The sequence below is a fragment of the Pyxicephalus adspersus genome, chromosome 12 (genome assembly GCF_032062135.1).
Source record: "Pyxicephalus adspersus chromosome 12, UCB_Pads_2.0, whole genome shotgun sequence".
In the NCBI taxonomy this organism is placed as follows: domain Eukaryota; kingdom Metazoa; phylum Chordata; class Amphibia; order Anura; family Pyxicephalidae; genus Pyxicephalus; species Pyxicephalus adspersus.
In genome coordinates this window covers 38,644,680-38,667,717 of record NC_092869.1, presented here as the reverse complement: position 1 = coordinate 38,667,717, position 23,038 = coordinate 38,644,680, and the positions used below count along the sequence as shown (strand labels likewise).

The following is a 23,038-nucleotide window of genomic DNA, read 5'->3' as shown; positions in this document are numbered from 1 at the left end:
ATGCAATATTCCTGGCAATGTCCCATCGCCATATCACACTACATGCAGACATTTCACACGAGGCACACCACAAAGAGCTATGGCCACTTCCAAACCGAGCCTTACAAATCACAACATTCAGAAGAAGAGTAAAAGCAATGCTAGTTAGTGGAACGCCATGTACATTAACTGCCTTACTGTCCAATAAACTCTGTGCAGGCAGTCTTGCCATAAACATATTTGCCACACTGTGCAGCCAAGCAGATGACAACATTTTCTTGTCCCCCTCACTAGACAATGAATCCAAATCATTACTGTGGTGGAAAGATGTTTCTAGTTTTGAAGGTAAAGCAGAATTTCTAAACTAGAGGTTACTGGGGGTTCCTTGAGCAATTTGTGACTCTCGGGTCAGTTTAAAGTTACACCAATGATCTTTTTGGCAATCTATGTAGGAGGAATTCTTCCCCCTGACCACCTCACTAATATACTGTGAGCTATATATATAGTATTTATACCAGGGGTTCCCCGAGATCTGAAAGTTAAGTCAGGGGTTCCCCTGTGTTATAGAGGTCGAGAAACACTGATGTAAAATAATAAAACTTGTTAAATATTTCAGCCATTTAGTCTTTTGCCTGGAGTTCCACTTTAAATTCAGTGCATTAAGTTTGAGGTGTGTAATAAATAAAACAGCATGGCTGTAATCAATGTGTGAGACCCCAGCAAGGTCAACACTTCGGAGTTCTGTGATTTTTTAGGCAACTTCCACTATAATCAGAGCTTCAGTATAAAAACAAAAATGAATCATAGTGTGAAAAAGTAACACATTACTACTAGACACATTGCCCCCTGTAACTAACCACTCCAATAGAAAATAAGAAAAAGCCTTTGCTAAATGCCCCCTTAATTCCCCTAAAATCATTATTGAAGTGACATTCTAGTTCTGCGTTTCTTATCCTATTCTGTGTACAGAAGTCTCCATGTTGCTGCCGGCATGACACAGATTTCCCTATTGGCTATCCAGCATTAGGGGTCCACTCAGGATCCAGAAGAGGACTGCTGAGGACTAAGTGGGTGCACCCGATTACTGGATTACCAGTCCCATAAATGTGGAAATGTACTAGTGAGGGATCTGAACAGAAGAATAACTTTCTTACACAAGGTATTTAAAGGGCAAATAAAATAAATTGTAAGCAGGCACAAGTTAGTTTTTTTGCAAAAGGGGCAGTCAATGTTCCTTCAGCAATAAAACAAAACTACCTGCGGATTCGCAATCTCTTAACATGCCCCGGAAAATTTTTAAAGCTGGGTGAGAAGGAGTTGTAGGCAGCCTCTGAATTGTGACCCAATTTTTCAGTAATCACCCAAAAACAGCCGGGTGGTCACTGAAAAATGCTGGGTGGTGCGCCCAGCTAGAAGGGCCTGGGGAGAACTCTGTTCCCTGTGCATGTACAGCTTAGTGTACAATCCCTGCATACCAAGCTGCCAGGAATGAACCATATTCTATGTGGATGTCAATCCAGTGTGGTTAATCAAGATGGCGAAGAGACACAAGTTTCATTATAAAATTGCAAACAGGCAGATACATTTGTATTGCAGAAGCCAAATTGCCTGTACCTTCTGCAATAAATAACCTGCTTGTAATTTTCTATTTTTTAACTTTAATTCTGCTTTAAGAAAAAAGTCAGAATGGGTAAGAAGTAGATATAATAAAGGAGTGGAAAGGACTGTCATTTTTAGCAGTGATGAGTTTAATAAAAGCTGTAAGTGTAAAACAATTAAAAACAACTTTCGAAACTTGAACATGTTAATGCTTGTATCTTATTTTAGTACTTAGTATAGCAGTATAGATTGAAAAATCCTTCACACAGTGCAAATAGTTGTTTTTAGAATTGCTATTTCATCTGAATTATCCCTGAATTCCAAATTCTTTTTAGCATGACTGACAGTCACTTCAAGCAGACATGCAAATGGGTGGGATCTGACAAAAATGACACGGCGGTGCGAGTGTAACAAGGCGGACTGTGTCTGTTTAGACATGTTTGATGTGTTGCATTGTGTTTGTCATACGTTCCCTTTAAGTAGGGATGACAGGTCATAATTTCCAAGCCCTATCATCAAATCCTTTAGTACCTTTACACAAAAGAACATAAACCCTCATGTGGCTTATGGAGGAGCCAGTGGACATAAAGTACCGGCCTGTGTATCCATGACAGGGAGGGGTCTGTCCTATTGTCAGCGAGACAGAGAGTGGAGTGTTTGTCTAGAAATACAGAATTATGTACCCGTACCGCCTGTACACAGACAGTGACTGTCACAGAGCACGCTCAGTCACTCTGCATTCTATTACACAACAAGGATTCCTGACCTCTTAACTGATTGCAGATGTATGTGTCAGCTCTACTACTGAAAACACAACACAGTGAGCAGTGGCTTCGAAAAAAAAAAAAATATACAGGCACACTTAAGCTGCGTACACACTTCCAATAATTATTGTTGAAAACGAATGACCAGCCGAAAATCGTTCACAAAAAGGTGACCAGCGACTGACCAACAACACCGACGAACGAGGATTGTCACTGGCAATGAACGATCGTCACGGCAGATCTGATTGGCCGACGATCGTTCACTATCGTGTGTGTAGTTGTTCAGTGATCGTGCATGTTTCTGCAATACACTTTCTCCTTTACATGTCTCTACCTGCATCGTTCAAATGATTGTATCTAGGGTGTGTACTCTATTGGTGGATGATATTTGAACGATCGTATCGTTACAGCATGTACAGAATTGTGGACAATACGATCGTTCAAATATAATAGTGCATAATCATTGATCGGTCGTAATTGTTCCTTTTCCAATGATAATTATTGAATGTGTACCTAGCTTTAGAAAAAACAAAACAAAACTAAAGTTCCACTTTGAAAATTTCACAATCAGGCCGGTCATTATTGCAGAAAGGAACAGGTGATGCTATCTGCAATAATCCCTCGTAGCTACCTGATCGCTACAGGTATCCGGCAAGAAAAGCTGAGCTGTGCATGTCTGTAACGGGAATGAATGAACTTCTGTAAGCCTGTGCAAGAGTCCTCTCATCCGTGGCCTAAGACAGTCAACGAGAAGAGAATAAGGAAAAGGCTGGCAGCACCTTTAAATGAAACAGGGACAGAGGTGAGGATCCCAATTCAGGGTTTCTTGACTAGAATTCCTGCAGAGGTTGCTAAGGGTTCATTCAGCAATGTGCAGTTTGTGCCCCTCAGGTCAGCTTAACTGACACAAATGGTCTTTTTGGCTATCTGTAAGGGTGACATTCTTCCCACTGACCACCACACTAATATACTGTGGGTTGTGGATATAATAATTATAAAAGGGGTTCCCAAGTTCTGAAAAGTTATTTCAAGGGTTCCCCATGGAAAAAGGTCAAGAAAGACTGCTGTAACTGGATAGTATCTAATTATGGTATGTAGTGCTTTTTTGAAAACTGTATTATTTTTCACCTTCTTGTATCACAATGATGTTGATCTCCTTTGTTTACTTTTGATCTGCCTTGTGTAGCTGAGTTGGGTTCCTGAAGGTGACATCCTATAATGGGAAGTGCCTGACAAAGGGGCTTCCATTGCAGGATCAACAGGTATGCTTTAAATAAAAGCTGCAGATTTAAAAAGGACATTGAAATGTGATTTTCAGATACTTTAATCACATGAATGTTTCTTTCACATTTTACACAAGATAATTATATATATTTTAGAGATTTGCATATAAATACCACTATTTTAGCACACACATTCCAGTCCCTCCCATCTAATGTAGAGCCTCTAACCCAGCTGATAAAGATCTTGCTCTGGGTTACAGATCACCTAGGAGGTGCGGAGTCCTCGGAAGAGTTGTTTCGAATTTGCATGCAAAGTTCTAGTAAGGTTTCCTTTGATGTCTCCTGTTACAAAGTGTTTGTTTTTCTGGCATGACAGGGTCTCTTTAAAAGAGAAAATTCCAACTGGTCATACGTTGCATGATGGTTTTAATCGATACTTGACGAATGCAACATTGAAGTAATCATTGTTTTGTAGTGGAGTGCTGGAGCGTGTGAGGCTGATTTCTAACAGGCTTCCGCCTAATCCCAGACTAATTATATAGAGAACAGCTTACTGTGAGCAGAGTCAGTGCAACCTGCCAAGTCCCCGCCAGCTTCATACTGATACTGGGTTACAAAGGCCCGACTGACCTGCAGATCACTAAACATCAGGATTTAGTAGTAATAATTACACTTAAGAAAAGTGCAATGCACAGATCTCCTCCTCCACACACCCCATATAAATATTATATATTTCTCTTAGTTCCCCTTTGGTCACCATTTAAAGCATTTTGTTATTTCTGTTTTCCGAGTGCTAAAACAGAAGCTGTTAAGCATGCTAGAAATCAAGCGAGCTTGAAATTGCTTTTATTTATTTTTTTAGTTTTATTCTTCTTTAGCTTGCTCTATGCCTTCATATTGAGCCCAACAATCAGCAGCTCATGCTGTACTTTATCTTATTTTATACATGTACCGAGGGCAATTGCTGGGGACCAAAAAAACCTACGTGAATGGAGGTGCGGGAGGAAACCCATGCAAACTGTCTGCCGATCTTGTCCTGGCAAAGATTCAGAACCCAGCGGGCAATAAGTGCGTACACTGAATCATTATTAATATTAAACAGGATTTATTTTGCGCCAACATATTACACAGCGCTGTACATTAAAAAGGGGTTGTAAATGACAGACAGATACAGACAGTGACACAGGAGGAGGAGGGGACCCTGCCCCTAAGAGCTTACAATCTAGGAGGTGGGGGAAGTAACACACAATAGATGGGGGGATATGGAGTGATAGGAAAGGTTTCAAAAGAAAGAAAAAGACGGGTAGGCAAGTTTGAAAAAATTGGGTTTGAATTCTCTTTTAAATAAGCTGAAAGTAGGAGCTGAATAGGACGAGGAAAACCATTCGAGAGAGTCAGGGCAGCTCTAGAAAAGTCTTGAAGCCGTGCATGTGATGAGGTTATGAGTGAGGAAGTCATTAGTAGGTCATTGGAGGAGTGAAGAGAGCGGCTAGGGGGGTATTTTTCAGGTCAGAAAGGTAAATGGGACAAGAACTGTGGAGGGATTTAAAGGCAAAGCACAGGAGCTTGAATTTGTTTCTAAGGTGAAATGGAAGCTAACAAAAGTGAATCCAAGATCTGAACGTCACAGACAAGTGGTTATAATTATAGCTAGTAAGCTGATAAAGGCTCCTGGTGGGGTCTTCTCTTAGGTGGTCCTAAATAAATTGTAAGTTGCAGAAAGATCTCTTTGAGTAGACCCAAAACGTAAAGAAATGTGCTGGCTGTCCCATCTTGGCTGCTATGCTGATGTGATGGCTTCAGTGCCTTCTAAGTCAAAAAAAAAAAAATTCCAAATTTTGTTGCATGCTTGTTCCTAATCAAATTCTCTTTCCTTTCTAGTTGCCACTCATCACAATTCGACAGCTATGGCCGTTATCATTACTGAGGAGGATAACAATGACCATACAACAAAATGAATTTAAATTCTCATGTGTATGACAGTCATAGGGACTCAATGTTATTTATATATCAGGGTCATAGTCGACTAAAAATATTTCTGATATGAAAAAAAACAAAAAACATTGACATAAAAGTTCTTTAATGTACTTCTGTTCCTCAAAAACAACTTTGTTGCTAGCTTAACCACATACCACAAAGACATTCAAACAGCAGAACCTAAATTCAGTCTAATATAAAAGTGTACGATTTGCATGAATGCAGAAAAAGACATGTCCCAACTTTTCTGCTTCCTGTACATTGAAAAGTAAAATTCCAAATGCTTTGATATTCACAGACTTTGAGGAATCCCCCTCAGGGACCAGTTTCACCCCTGTGAATGCTGCAATCCTCAAAATGTAAACCTTCCACTATGGAGGCCTCAAAAATAAGAGCACTACAATTAAAGTGAAGGAGATAGCAGGCATAGCATAGCAGTTAATATAGAACATGGAGATTAGGAGTTTTACCCATATTTTAACATACAATTATTTTTAATATTCATTTGCAGCCATGCTTTAAAGGTAGAATGCAGAAGCTGCCAAAGAATTTAATGGGGAATGCAGGAAGCCTGCAGAGTTTCATTGCTTTGGGCAGAGTGAATTGAGGTTTTGCACTCATTAACTGCTGCTGTAAAGGATATTCAACACTCACCCCCTTACCCAAGGCTGCACGTACACACGTACAATAATTTGTTGTTGGAAAGGATTTTTAACAATCCTTTCCAACGACTAACAACTGCATGATGCATGAACGAGTGCTGTACATACAGTACCGTCCTGCTCTATGGAGAGGGGAGGAGGAGAACGACGAAGCGGGGATTATCATCCGACATCAACCCTGAGATTATCGGACGAGAACCATTGCAAGTGTGTGTGTAGCCTAATATATATATATATATATATATATATATATATATATATATATATGCTAATTTTTAAAGCAAACTGCATCATCATTGAGAAGTTTTGCAATTTGTGAGTACCTTTTACATTTAACTTTATTAAAAAATACACGATTTACCGAAAACTTTTAATTATGTGACAGGTCAGTTTCTAAATTTGGCTTTCTCCTGATCTGTAAAGAGATAAAAATAATTTTTGTGGTAGCCACATCTGATGATGAGGATGCTGCCTATTACTTGCCAGAAGTGTGTGTATCACACCGAGTCCTGTGTAATGGGCTGTTTTTGCGTGGTTTCTGATGAGTTGGGTCACAATACAGGGCTACCACCTGCCTACAATTTCTTCCCACCCAGTGGCATGGTTCCTGCAAATCTGTGATCAGACAGGGCTTTATCAAAGGTGGTATCTTTTATACAATAAGCATTCTTACCAGCCTGACTGCTCATGTCTTTTGTCAAAATAATTGTGCTGCGCATGCAGCCAAAGGTCACATCAAGGAAGAGGAAGAAGAAGATGGTGGTGCCCAAACTGGAATGGGGACAGGTGAAAATAAAAGGGCTTTTTTCTGATTTAAAGAAGCCAGCGTGCTTCTAGAAGTTGCCAGGAGGGCTAGTAGCTGATTGACCTACTACTTGTTGATGCCTGCAAAGTTCTGCAGCCAGCGCCACTTGGTAGAGCCAGCTGCATGACTCCCAAGTTGTTTTTAGCTGTCTATGACGGCGATATTCTATCCACCGCTGTAAAGGTTCATTCTTTACACTGGCCACAAACTGAATAGTCTCCACAGTCCCCAATTTAATTGATTTTACCAGAGGTTGCCCGAGACCTGACAATTATTTTAAGGTTTCCTTAGGGATAAAAAGGTTGAAAAAGACTACACAATCTGACCTGGATGGAACACTACTATGACCAGCATTCTATTTGCAAAAATAATTGCCAAAAGTTAATTGGTTGGTTTTTCAACCATTATGCAAAGCCTGCATGTCAGGTTTGCAATAATATGCAACTTTTTTTACTTCTAAAAGAAGAACAGATATGCTGATGGGCTATTTAAAGCGTACCTATACTCACAAAATCAACTTTGGCTTATGGGTAACATAAGCCAAAGGTATAATCATCTGAATACTTTTTTTTCAGCTTGCTTTCACCTTTAAACATTAAAAATGAGTTCTGGCCACACCTCCAGGTCTCTCCATCGCCTAGGCAGTGAACTGCAATCTGGGAAATGCCATCCCTGGTGGGAGTTTTTCTAATCCACTCCCACTGCCCTTATTATGCAGATTTGTTTTTCTTTCCTCCTGGAACTCTCATGGCACTTGAGTGCAACTGCTCAGTCTGCAGCTGCTTCTTGCTTCTTCTCAGCTTGTGAGCTCCCCATGCAGTGGGCTCCAGCTAGTGAGGGAGGGAGGGGAGTGGGTGGAGAAGGTCAGAAGAGGAAGAAAACATAAACTTGAGAGTCACATGCTGGCCACTTCTAAATACTTCAGAAATCATTATATTTTTTATGGATACACGCTGACCCGGCCAGTGCCATCAGGGAAGACTGACATTGACGGAGTGCAAGTAGGTGAGAATAAATTAATAATTCAAAGACTAGTTTTTGAGTATAGTTTCTTTTTAAATTACTCCAAGGTTTTCCTCCGCTCATAGTAAACAGCTTTTTCCTAACTGAGCAAGAACACAGTGGTAAACAAACTCTAAGCTTTATACCCAGTCCGCCTTTCCCATGAATATCAGCAGCCAAGTAGGCCATTAGGGCACAGTCTGTCCTGGTTTACACAAGAGTGTAATTAAGGAGTCACTTGCTGAGTAAATAAAAAGCCAGGCTATGCACAATACAGCTGCTTGCTCTTGGTCACGAGTTGTTGGGTATTGGGCGTGAAGGCTTGTATAGGTAACAAATACCTTTCTTGCTAAACTAAACCTTAAAAAAGGAACAATCAGGAATAAAACATAGAAGCTGCCATGCTGACTTGTTTAATTGACGAAGAAGGCTGAAGAGCTGTCATTGTTTTTGCACATCTTGACATGGTGGTCCACAAGAAGGGTGTTGCAAAGCCAAGAGCAACAACGTGACCAAAAATGGGTAATGGTAATTTTAAATTCCTTATTTCCATTTCCTTGTATACAAAACACAGAAGAAAATTAAAAAGTACAAACTAACACAGACTTGGGGTGTCACAGGTGTCATATGGTACCTGCACACAGTGCCCAGAGAGTTTCATACTATTGCAGTATAGTACTACGGTCTTAGTCACATATCAAGAGACCCAGTAACTGCAGGGGGGTGGTATCAATGCTCTAAACTACTGAAAGTTGGTATTCTAAGTTTTAGTTTTACTGTTCTAGGAAAGGATTAGGACCCCCATCAGGTTTATATTGCTCTTTCTACAGAGAAGGTTCAACAACTTCTATAACCATAATAACCTTGCTGATCATTGTCCTTCAGAACAGAAATGATCAGACAGTTTTATAATTGTCACAGAGACCGGAGGCAAAACACAAATTATCACAATGCAATACCAGTTTCTGATAAAACATTCCAAAGAGGGAGCCTCCACTCAATCTATAGTGATTTAGCTTTAATAAAGCTGCCTAGACACGTGCAGTAATTATTGTTGGTAATGAACGTTGGAAAGTGCAAATCGACGCCGATGAACGATGGTTGTCAATGGAAAAGCACCACCGTTCTGGTGGATCTAATTGAACGACGATTGTTCGCAATCTATTGTGTGTAGGGTCGTTTAGTGATCGTGGATGGTTCTGCAGTACACTTTCTCCTTTACATGTCACTTCCTGCATCGTTCAAACAATCCTATCTAGCGTGTGTACAATATTGGTGGATTATATTTGAACAATTGTATCGTTACAGCATGTACAGAATTGTGCATCGATCGTTCAAAATAATCGTTCATAATCGTTAGTCGTTCATTTTCTAACGACAATTATTGCACGTGTGTACCTAGCTTTATTGTTGTGTATCCAAGACAAGGAATAAAGTTAGACTCACAAGAAAGCGGGAGACATCATTTAAACAACTTTACTGAGCAAGCCTGACAAAGACAAATTTTCTCTGATTAAGAAAGCCAACACGTTGCCTGATATCTGCAAGCCCAACAAGACATCATGATGAAAAACACCAGGAGGCGCAGCGACTTCATTAAGTTATTATTCCACAAATACAAAGTGGAGGCAACAAGTTCATTAGGCTCATTAGTTTTGTTGAGGCGAATCCACACCTGTAGGTGTTGGAAATCCGCCTGTAAGACAACAAAAAGTGGACGCCAATGCTTTTATTGTGTCCAAAAAGTGTTGGCTTTTTCAGTGTGAATAAAAAACTAAAATTGTTTCTGGACTCCTCTTTGTGTTTTTCAAGATATCACAAGGCAGTCAGCAGATGGGGAGGTGTGAGAGAGAACGACTCCAATTCATCACCCAATTTAAGGGTTTGGATTTTGGGTTGTAGTAGAGAAACACCATCAGCCAAAACTAAAAGTAAACATAACTGGTATATTAAAGAAATAAATCTAGCTAGGGGGCCTGGCTGTCTGCACAGGAGATCTACTGATTCTCAAGAAATCCACTGAAAGGCTTTACTGTCTGCACGTCAGCAGCCTTCCAGCTGGTCCCCTGGCACTGTTAAAATTTTAAAGAACTGCTGATGTGTGTGTCTTGCCAAGAAGGTTAGGGCTGGATACTTTATAACAAATATGGAAGTTAGGTGAGTATTGCTTTCATCTCTATTTTATTTCAGCCAATGAAACGATACAATATTGTTGCAAGGTTCCTGGAGGAAATGTACCAAATCATATTTGTGTTGACAATTTCCCAAAGAAGAGACAGACATCAGAATACTTTGCAAATTGTGACACCAGACAAATAAAACCTCAATTATAATAAATCTTGTGGAAAGCCCCACCTACTTCTATTGATTTGCAATACCATTGGTCTGCAGGCAGGAAGTTTACTCCAAGGTAAGACATTTGGAATGCTTTAACGATCATTGCAAAAAGGGAGCCCTACTCACTTTCCATGGGTTGCCAATGCACCACATAAAGAAAATTAAACATTCTTTTTTTCAGCCTGGATGAACCAAATTATTTTTACGCAGGCAGAGGGATCTGGTCATCTATATACCAGGAATGAAAATTATTTCCTCTTTCTTATCCTAGGCATACCAAGGGCAGGGGCACTAACCTTTATAAATAATAAAATAGTATCTGCATATGAGATTATAATATTTAGCTGCAGCCTCCCTTCCTTTAAATACACATAAAAAATCCTTTTTCACAGTATTTATAATCCAGTGTGCAGGAATGTAGTAAAACATGTTTCAGACCAACCAGAACCGGGATTCACCGACACTGAAACATGCCTGACAGAAGTCAACCGCAGTTTCCCTGGCACAGACATGTGCGCACATTTGGGATGTCGAAGGCCAGAAAGTGAATGGGTTAAAGGGAGGACGGCTGGGCATGGCTCATTTTCCCCTGTGTAATTACCAATCCAAACTTGTTTGACAACGCCAAAAATAATAAGTTGAATCGAGGTGCCAAGAAAACTGTCAGCCACAGAGTGCCTTGTCCAAGGACTCCTCACATCTGCTTTTTTCGTTTGCTCTTTAAAAGGCATTTGGTGCAGGAAAGTATTTATTGGCCGATGGATCTTCCTGTTACAAGGCCGGAGCAGGCACACAGCACATTAACCCATACAGCTCTACCATATTCATGCTGCTAGATGCTAAACCTGCTTCAAAGGAAATCAACCGACTCTTTAAAGAGTATTTATTGTAGATTCACATGTGAATGTAATCAGCTTTATGGAAACTCATGCCAACTAAGTGCATCCAATAATGCCTGCTGCCTAGCTGCCTCTGGTTTCACTGACCCAAATCAGGCATGCAGCTAGTCCCATTACCTGATCTGTGTATTTGTACTGGAGCAGAGACTAAAAGTGGTAAAAACCCTGGATAAGAATGATGGCCAGAAAACAAAGTCATTATTGGCTTATTTTAAAGATTTGCAAAGAAATGTAGATCCCCTTAAAATAGCAGCATGCACAGATTATATTTTTACCTTTTTTGTCATTCCTTAAAATGTTTCCCCCCTATGATTTGCCATGCTGGCATTTGATTGAAGCTCAGCATTAGTATACACTTCCAAATGCTCCCATAGACCCCTAAACTCACTACTGCAGTATTTTCATATTTATATATGTTTTTTTCTGCTATATGTTGCAAAACTACCAAAGAGGTCATCAATGGCAATTTATTTACTAACCCAGATGTTAGGGGTGAAGCAGATCCTGTGTGGAATGTCACTACCAACCTATATGTAAATGTACTATTTGACTTCCCAAAAGTCACATGCAATGTCCATGATCATGCAAAATAGGCAGGATGATGATTTGACCACCAAACCAGGAATGGACTGAATGGAATATTCCAATGCCGCACTTTACACAGCACTGAGGAAAGAAAGACTACCATGGTACAGAACGGGACAACCCGAGGCAAAGGGATTTAAAGTGAAAGTTTCTCATAAAACATTGGACCCTTGGATCTCCTATTTTTTATTTTAGATAAAGCATGAGGAACCTAATGTTTCCCCCTTCTTCCTAATTTTTCCCTATTTTTAATCCCATACCTTAACCTTTAATTATGCAGTCACTGTATAGTCACTATTCAATGTATATAATACATAGGGACCCAAGGTATTTAAAATTAAAACTCATAACAGGAAACAATATAACTGATTTTGTTCTGCATTCTTCAAGGACTACTACTGTACATCAAGATAATGTAATACTGATAAAGTTCAACTCCCTGAATGTTGGAATTCTTTGTTATGTGACTTTCCCAAATATGTTGTAAAAAAGCAATTAAAAAAGTTTGAAATACAAAGCAGAAGCTTGTACTTTAAATTTAAGTTAAATCTGCTTATATTTTGCCTTCCCTAGTTCCTCCCCTCCACCTACTCCAACAAGCTTTCATTATAGAAATTATCTTAAAAGCAATGGTACCATCATTGGTTCTTTGAGGGCCTTTATGCAAAGAAGGCAGAACATTGATGGCAGGAAGGGTCAGCAAGGTGCTCTCCATAGCCTTCTGAAGAAGTGTGCATTAAAATGCCTCCATGAGTGTATGTCAGTCCGTAAATGTAGGGCTTCCCAAGCAGAAATATTTTGCACGCATGTTACCATTGGTAACAGCCACATGTGATACCGACTCTCCATGATTAATAAAGGCTAGAATCTAATAAATGAAAGTCAGTGGGCTTGGGAAAGCAAGAGTTTGATAATGCTGAATGACCTCCAACCATGAAATAAGGGGTGCTCTATTTGACTCGCATTGAAATCAGAAAAAGGTAAGAATAAGGTTCTGATTTGTTGAAGATTTATGAAATACTTCAGGGCAGGTAATATGGCAAAGCCAATTGGATAGTAAGATAGCAGGGAAAGGGGAGGGGGTGCTGCCAAAACTTTAAAATGAAGGCTGCTTAGTCAGGTTAGAGGGCCCCTGAACGTAGAGATTATAAGCGGTGCTTCCTGTCAAAACTGATGACGAAGCCTCAAGGACATGTTTGGGTCCTCCTTGGGATAGAGCAACCCCACATTGCCCCCATTCCTCCTTCCCTGAGGCACTGCAACCTCATGGCCAGTCTGAATACATCCTATGACTGAAATATAGCATACATGCAAAGTAGTCCCAGTTTGGATCCAAATATTGATGCAATGCACCAGTAATTCTGGGATCACCAGCTGGTAATGTTGGAAAACCCACCATGCTAAGGAGGTACACTGTCCAAAGAGCTCCAGCTACCTACCAAAAGGCTAACGTTCCTGTAGGTATGTGTGCCTGCCCTATAGGGGATTCCACCTAATATGTTAACCTATGGGTCAATGCAAGATAAATCAATGTGCCAACTTTAGAAATGTTTCAAGGTTTACCCAATAGGATACGAATCTTTACAGCTTGCATGGTATTATATTTCATTTTGCGATATAATGTAATATTATTCAAAAGGTCACTTAATAAACTTAGAAATAGTTTATGGTTATGAAGATTTTGCTTCTTTAATGAAGCAATTTTAATTATTGGCACTTTGATATGACCTATCACCTAAAATGTGGTTTGTAGCAACATCCTTCTATAAAGGTCCTCAAAATTAGACATAGAAACAGAAATAACGCCCACCCCCCCCCAAGTCTACTATTTGATATTGACATATTGGGCCTGATTTATGAAGACTATACATAACTGGAGAAGATAAACTATTATGAGAGAACCTGCAAACATGAAATTATTATGGTCCAGGATTAAAAACATTACAAACGATTTTAAGAAATTTATCCCAAGTTGCTGGATCACTCGGGTTCTCCCATGACAGTCTATCCTCTCCAGTTTTGGAGAGGTTTAATAAATCAGGGCCATTATTTAGGAAAACCTTCCACCCCCCCAAATGTTGGGACTGATTTTTGAGAAATTTGTAGTTCTTCAGGTTCACATTGTAGCTTGATGCAGCTTTAGTTGGTCTTTCCCTCAAAATGCCCTAACTGTAGATCATAACTGTGGGAAAACGATCGATTTGTAATCTTCAATAACATAAAAATAAAAGATAACTTTCTGACTGCACCTGATTTTATGACACCTTGTTGGTATTTTTTATTGTAGTCTACATATTCCTTTACAAATTAGACAGAGGAAAGCTGGACAAAGAAAAGCACACAGAAGCTGTAATTATTCCACCACACAGCATAGAATATATTGAGCTCTGGATATTCCTTTGTAATTTCTAAGGCAGCGGCTCTGGTCTGTAGGGATGATGGAGGAAATAAATTCCACCATCTGTCTTTAGTGTTCTGGGGAGGAAATGAGCAGGAACTGCAATCCTTGAAAAAGTTAGTGGCTGGAAAAACTTCCTTTAGGAGCTGCAGCTGATCCGACGGAAATCCAGCCTTAAAGTGACGCAAAAAATTGTAGAAGAGATTCTGGGTGAGGTGACCATTACCCAAACTGGTGAAGAATATATAACCACGAGGATGTCGGAGTGGGTTTTGGTAGAGGAACTTTAAGAAGATGCGAGCCCCAATAATAGTTAGTGCTAAAGCTCTGTGTGTCAAAAAAAATTACTGTTTTCCTTTTTCATATAATACTGCTTACACGGGTTTTTTTTTGTATATTTTTTTAAATACCTAAATTTCTCTTTATATCAGCTGACTTACAAACTGCTATATAGCAAGAATGGCAGAAGGAGGGACTCATCAGTGGTGCCAGTCATTACAATGTTCCCCCCAGACCCTTTAAGCTGGGCACACCACCCAGCACTTTTCAGTAGGCACTCGGCTGTTTTTGGGTGCTTAATGAAGAGTTGGATCACAATACAGGTGCTACCACCTGCCTCTACAGCTTCTTTCCATGCAGCTTCCCCTGCATGCTATCATTATATGTTACAAACATCATATATTCTCTTGTAAGCTAGGTTTAGACAAGTGATCCCGTGCAAGTTCCGGTGGCTTGCACCTTGGAAGCCACTTGGTCACCAGCAACTCAGTACTGGTTCTTTAAGTACCAGCGTTTGCAGATTTGACAGCAGGTCAGTAGTACACTCACTGCTGCCTCATTCATTTTCCATTAGTCTGCTGCGGGCAGCGGTTCAGTGGCATGAGGAAGTGGATACTGCATTGCAATCTCTCATAGCCTTAGCACTAACAAGAAATATGCAGTCAAACACCTGCTTGGCTGAATACAAAATTAAAGAATTGTTTAGGATGGCCCTTACCTGCATAAATGTAATGGATATTCTACAATCCAACAGCAATGTATATGGCTAACACTATGAAGATGTGTAGCAGAGGGGGGAAGAAAAGGATGACCTTATTATTCTTCTGTTGTTCCTTCATTGCCTAATAAGAGCACAGCACAGTTTGCACAGCTGTGCAGTCAGATGGGAGTGTGCACTACAGGCAATATTAGCACACTAAAATCTTTTTTATGCTGGCCAATGACTGGTCAATACTTGCATGACCAGGTAAATTATCGATCTCTCCCACCATGCAGCTATGAACTAGAAGTAAAACAATGGAATTAGGTGTTCACATACAATGCACATTACCAAATTATTTATGAGTAGTATTCTCCTCAGACCCTTTTAGCCGGGCGCACCACCTGGCACTTTTCAGTAACCACCAGGCTGTTTTATGGGTGGTAACTGATGATGTGGGTCACCACGAAGGGGTTCTGCCCATTCAACTTAAAAAAAAATTCTGGTTGCACATTGTATAAATATGCTATTACTTATGTGGATAACACATCAAAGCATATAGCCTACAAATGTTAGAAAGGCAACAACAAACAAATACCACCCCCCCCCCCCCATTCCCCTATGGACATGAATTATTAGGTATTCCACTACACATTTGTGCAATACATGTAGGCTATATCCTGAAACCAGACCTTCAAACTCCCTCTGAAGTTTGTATTTGTTTCCCTGGAAAGGAGCTACAGCAATACCGCAATGTGGTCAAGTTATCATTTTCAGATTCTCATCAGACAAACCATGCTATCTCACATAATTTCAGATGAATGCAGGCTATTAGTACAAGTACCATAGCTTACACTTATGTTTTATCACCAAGCAAAGGAAGTTAGCCATAGCTGAAATGTAAACACAAAAAGCCACAAACAGCGATATACACAAGTCATCATGAGAAAATCAAATTAATGAATACACTGAATAGGAAGTGACAGGTATGCATGTGTTTACAGAGATAGGAAAGAATGTTTTTGTTTATTATTAATATTACTATTAATAAACTGTATTTTTAAAGCACCAACTCATTGCGTAGCGCTGTACATTAAATAAGGGTAGCAATAGACATACAGATACAATACCACAGGAGGAGGAGGAGGAGGGGACCTTGCCTAAAAGTTTACAATCGAAGAAGTGGGGGAAATGCAAAGATCAGCTACATAAAGTGAAAGCAATCTATTTTTACTGATAACATTTGTCCCAGTTTCTCCAAAACAAAGTAAAGCTGAACAATGGACACATATGAAAATAATTATTTAAAGCACAACTGCACTTCCAATACAATTCCTTTCAGTGTTGTCCCCAGCCCCTTTTACCTGGGTGCACCACCCGGCACTTGCTGGTTTTGAGTGGATACTGAAATGTTGGGTTACAATACAGAAGCTGCCACCTGTCTACAGCTTCTTACCGCCCAGCTTAAAAATATTTTTTGGGGACAACACTGCCTTTAATTCCCCCAGCACTATGTGTAGTTTGCCTGTTAAAATACGTACCTTCCTCTTCATTCCAGGGACCTTCACTGTGTAGTCCTGCATTGCACAGCCTTTGCAATGAAAACTGTCTGGGCACTCTTCTTAATAAACATACATGCCGTGGCCCCCTTTCATTGATATGGGTGAACCATATTTATAAAGCCTATTAGCTATTCAGAGGAGTACAGATCACCCTTCTAAAATTTATTTTTGCAAGTTTGTTTCCTATTCAGTGTTAAATTTTCTATAAAAAGCATACAAATCCTCTCATCTCTAAACCATTGTTGGTGTAAACAATCAGCCATGCAGGCCAACCACAGTTTTGGGCCAGCCTGAGAAGAATGAAAACGTTTAACTTAGACAGAGAAAAAGCAAAGCAAAGATGCACACGCCATTGTTTGGCAAAGTTGCATTCATTTGCCTGCCCACCCCTGCCTTGGGGTATCTTTGGGATCAGCTTGCTGATGTATCTGGAATACAGGTTTTGGAGCTCTGACAACACCCACAGCATAGCTGTAAATATAAAGATTAAAATCTGCAAGAATTATTTTCAGAAAAGGAGGTAAATATGTTTTGTTGTAAAGAGGAATGCTTCAAACAAAGGGCTAGAGGAGTTTCTCAATCAAAGTTTCTCCAGAGGTTGCTGGGGGTACCGTCAGCAATGAGCAATTTGTACTTTTAGGGTCAGTTACCATTGACACCAGTGATCTTTTTGGCTATCAGTAAGGGTGACATTCTTTCCACTGGCCAGCAGTTTAATATACTATGAGCTGTGGATATAGTAATCAGAGGAGGTGTTCCCTAAAACCTAAAAGTTATTTCAAGGGTTCCCCCATGTTAAAAAGGTCGAGAAAGGCTAGGATAGAGACTAGCCTGGAAAACGACTCTCTTTAACTGGGCACACCACCCAGCACTTTCCAGTAACCCCCCGGCTGTTTTTGGGTGGTTACTGATGAGTTGGGTCACAATACAGGGGCTGCCACCCACCTACAATTTCTTCCCACCCAGCATAAATTAAATTTATTGATAACATGAGCTTTCCTTATTCCCTCTATCAGTGTTCAACCCAGAAATGTTTTTAAGTTGGATGGGAAGAAATTGTAGGCGGGTTGCAGTCCCTGTATTGTGACCCAACTCTTCAGTAAGCACCCACAAACAGCCGGGTGGTGCGCTCAGCTAAAAGGGTCCGGGGAGAACACTGCTCTAAGTACAGTAAGCTGTGCTGTTGGTGAATATGGAGTCCAGACGCAATGTCTTGCAGGCTCTCTGGTTTCAGAACGCATTGCCAAGAAAGTGAGCATACGTTTTTAATCTGTTATATTTATATCCTTGTTCACTATCTCATTTTAAAGCAATACATTTTCAGTTGGACTTTTTCTCTAACCTGGCCATTGTAAAGTAGATTTAAACAAGTAAATTAATACCATTTAGTTTGCTAAAGCACAAAGTATCAAACAACCATTTCATCTTTTTATTATTGCATTTCAGTGATGCTGTAGTGATACTGTCTGCATGCACTACAGAGAAAGCTGCAGGACATTTCCCGGGTGGGTTATCTGTTGGTGAGCACAGTAGAACATGCTTGTGAAATGTCTTGAAAAGGCCGCTTGTCTCTATCAGACCATGTGACAGGTTCACAACAAGGGGACATCGATAGAGTGGTGTCACCCTATACTACTACACCAGCCTGAAAGTAGATCTGGCTCTTATTGTGCTCTATGGCAGCTCCGTATTTGTGAGACAGTAGAAAGCTGCTTATGTGTTTATAAAAGACAGGAGCTGGGGATGCAATTGGCTGCAGCAATGATATCAATATAATAGTCTTGAATAAGAAGTGCCATTTAAATTTCTTAATGCAGAACTAAAATTCCCCTTTTAGGAATCCATGATCAGGCAGGTCTTTATTGCAGAAAGGGACAGGTGATGTCCCTACCTGCCTGATTCCTTTGGGTATTTGGCAAAAAGCCGAGCTGCACATGCACAGCGTCAACTTTGACTGCCAGGATTTACAGCAATTCCGGCTTCACCTGCGCATGCTGGAAACGCACAAACTCCTGCGACCCTTATCCCAGACCAGCCAATCAGGATGGCCAAAGATCCTGTAGAGGAAGAAAAGAAAATCATGGCACCCTGCCATCATGGCACCCAGAGAACCAGGTCAAGTGAACAATGACGGTTTACTTCTGCTTTAAGTAGAGGTGTGGGACAAAATCTGTACCTTGAAACTGTAAACAGTTTGAGGTCTCCAGAAAGTAGCTGAAATTCTATAACACAAAACCCAAAAATATTCCCACTGGCAATACTAAAAGATAATTTTGTAAAGGGAGCGATTCTTCTCCTAGATTGCATGCATTAAATATTTGAAATTTAAACCCAAAACATTAGTCAGCCACTGACATCACATTATCCCTGCATTCAGAAAGCAACAAGCAAGACAAAAACTCCCAGAAGTCTGAACTGACATTTCCTGCATTCCTGATCACCAAACGTCACAATTTTACACAAAGCAAAGCTTCTGCATGATCTCTTGTCACTTCAATTTCAAATGATCTCTCATTCCAAATACAATAAAAACTCCAGGGCAAAAGGGTGGAGCAGGCTATAAAAATGAAGAAGAGCAAAACGAAGAAAAAAAAAAGGACAAAAATGTAAAGAACTCAAAATAGGTAAAGAATTTCTAAGAAAAAATAACACTGCTAGAGCCATTTATTAGTTGTGGGTTACCTAATACAAACAATGTTGAAATACATAGTTAGGATTTTTTAACTTGCTGTATGCATTTTTCAAGCAGACTTGTGGCCTAAACACCTTTGCCAGACAAAATATATGTTTAACTTTCTCTGTAGCAATACAGAAAGGATTTAACTCCTTGGAGCAGCAGTGGATGTGGTCAGCCATCTCTACTTCCTTCCTATCAGTCTTGCACATGTGCAAGGCAGCAGAGCATCATTGGCTTCCAGTGCTGTCCCTTCCAATCTACCACTGCATTCTGCTGTAGAAGAGTAGCATTTATGTTAGCTGGCTTTGACCAGCCTTTTATTTGGGTTTTTTTGCATCTGGAAGTCTAGTCTTTGGAGAAAATTAGCTGTTCTACTGAACTTTGTAAAAACATCAAGGAAACATTATTTTGATGGTGCAGCATTCTCCTAAGTCTTCAGATCAACAATTGTAAATGTGCTATTGGAAAGCCACTGAGGGTTTGTTTGAGTTTCTGTTGACAGCACTGCAAATAGAAAGTACATAAGGCATCTGATCACAATGGACATGGCATGCCGCAGGACTTTCAATGATAGTGCAAATTCCAGAGTTTGCGTGCTCTAATCCAGAACGGATACAGCTTTCCTGGAGTTGGACAATGGCAACCTCTGACATAGTATATAGACTATACTGTAATATAGTCTTAGCTGTGACAAATCAGAACTCCTGATTGGCCTTGACTTTGTTTTCATAAAAGGATTTATCAAAGCCCCGCCCCTGAGGGTCCTTTACACACCATTCTCCGCCCCTGCCAGATCCACACTCCATATAACACAATAAACTAGATGCATTTAGCCTTCCTACACACAGGACATAGAAATTACCGGAGAGGTAATTGCACACCTTCTGTGCAAGACATAACCATAAGCACCTAACTGATCAATATTCTACTTTATTCCAGGGGAACCTTCAGGATAAACAGTGCTTACAGCTAGAGCAGACTGACCAGAAAGCAAACAAATCCGTATACTACTTGGTGCCCAGAGGAACCTTTAAGATACACTGTGCTTACAACCAGAGCAGATTGACTGGAAAGCAAACAAGAAAAACACGTCATTGTGAAAGCATATGAAGTGTTGTGTGAAAGATCTCTCAATCTGCACAAACATGTTACTTTTAAAGATAATTCTTGCACATGTTTCATGTACCCTAGGCATAGATGTGGCAAGGCTCCAACTGACCAAAACAGGAACATTTAACTCTTGGCTCAGATTATCAACCAACTGCTGCCTTGTATATAAACTGCACAAACAGGTGGCTCTCGTATTTTTAAAAAACATTGTGTAAGGTGAGCAAGGGTGAGCTGTCCCAGGGGTCCAAGATACCACTGGTCTACTCTGAGCAAAATTATAATGCCAAGATAGATAATAAAAAAAGGGATCTGCGCTACAATTGTGGTGGAATTGCTTTTTAATGTTAATGCAAAGACTTCAATCATTTTTAAAATGTCTCTCTTCCCATTATTTGCTTTGGATAGAATAGGGATGGATTAAACCCCTTGTCAATTTTAGATGGCCGTTTGTGGACATCAAGTGTCATCCAGCCCCCCACCTTTTTCATGCATTGGATTCCAGTCTTTTCAATCAAGAAGTTTATCATCACATATGGGGGGGGTACCCAAGTTGTTCTGCTGTTATCAAAAAGCCATCCAAACTTCTGCCACCAGCTACGATGCTCGATTGTTTTGAAATGTACATTTCATATTATTATAGAATGCATATCATGTAATGAAAACGAAAAGGTTTTTTTCACTATTTGATTTGCATATTGAGAGATAAAAGAAGGAACCACAAAACGGATCAATCAAATACAATATACAACTCATCACTCACTACCAGCACATATCCACATTGTGGCACTGAATGGCCAAACACCACAGGGAACTTAAATACTGATTACTACAAAGGGGTGCAAGAAATAACAAATTGGGGAAACATTGCAACAGATATTGCGCATTATATGGTGAGCCTCAGATGTGATGACACTTTGTGAGTCATAATATGAGTGAGATGAAATCACGTGGATACTACAGACTGAACATACTACACGTTATGTATTGTAGATCGTATATTAAATCCTCCGCAGTGCCAGTAGCGACACGCCACAGAAACACGCTCTGCATAGTTAGTGACATTCTGGAAGAATTTCCTGCTGCGTTCTGCCTCTGACTTGCTTCTTCCACATCTGTCACACACATCTGATGATGTGGTCACTGCATGGTTAATGGACTGCTCCACATACACAGGAGAAACATAGAAGAAAATTCAACCTGTTCTGATTTCTTTTATAAATTTAAATAACAAATTCTTCTTTGGGTTTGAAAATTAAGATTTGCTATTTGCGCACATATGGTCGAATATATAACAAGCAAGGGTGCACAAATAGGAGCAGAATTTGGGAGAAGACAACCTGCAAACTAGCTAAATCTTTTGTGTGACGAAGCTCTGATGGAAGCAGTCATTGAATATCATGTGACCTTTTGGAATGGCAACTTAATGCATAATGCTGTATGCTCTGGGACACTTGCAGGATACAGCTTCGTACACACTTCAGATGATTCTTGCCTGAGAAAAACAGTCGTGTTAATTTCAGGCAAAAACCTGACAGAGTGGTGGATTAATGAACGACTGTGCAGAAAGGGCTGCTGTGCACTCCTATGGAGGAGAGTGAATTTAGGGAGCTGCTTACTCGCCCCCCCTTCTTTTAATGGAGAACAAATTGGTGCTGTGTGTATAGCACTCGTTTGTTTATCTGCCACTCAAAACCATCATGAAAGATCATTGCCAGCAAACAATCATCTGACATCTGAATTGGTCTTAAGAGCCTGAAAATTAATTCTTCAGTCATAGGCTGCTTACAAGGTTGTCCTGGTTCCTGTCCATCCGCAGGCATGATTACCAACAGGCTGTTTCTGATATGGACCCAGTGCCACCCTGTGCCTGGTGCAGCAGTAATGTTTTAAGCTAAGTGTTATCCCCGGCCCCTGTAGATGGGTGCACATCCCCCGTGAACTTATTTATTTGTTGGTATGCTTTTATAATGTACAAAGCAATGTGGAAAGGAATGTGTGAATCAGGGCCATACATTCACTTGTGTTTATTGCTAGATTAGCATTGCATTTTGGAACTTTATTCTGACCAAATAGCAAAACAAAAGCAAACCTCTGGATCTGTCCACCTATAAGTGTACAATTGCCTGTAGAACAACATCACGGCTTGGAAGTGATGGGATTGCTATACAAAGCACAGAAATACTCATCAGTTTCAAAATATTGCACGCTCACTGACTGGATGAGCAAGATGTCACTTGCAGTAGGATTTTGGAGTGACACCTTGCTGATCTGACATATGACAACAGGTATTCTGTGTGCACTCAGCAATCCTAATGTCAGTCCTGTTGTGTAGCATTGCTTCCATGATCACTAGTGTGACATGGGCAGAAGAACCATGGTGATCGCTACATTAGTGACCACTTGCCAGAGACAGGATTACCAGTGTGCTATTTGCCCAATGGCCATGTCACACTGGTGATCTTATTGCTATGAGCAACTCT

General features: G+C 40.2%; 1 protein-coding gene across 1 annotated transcript in view; it reads right to left on the bottom strand.

The window, feature by feature from the left end:
- The window catches only part of MAP4K5 (mitogen-activated protein kinase kinase kinase kinase 5), a 68,322-nt gene that overhangs the window by 44,391 nt on the left and 893 nt on the right, over nucleotides 1-23,038 (bottom strand). The gene's annotated exons all lie outside the window — the stretch shown is intronic.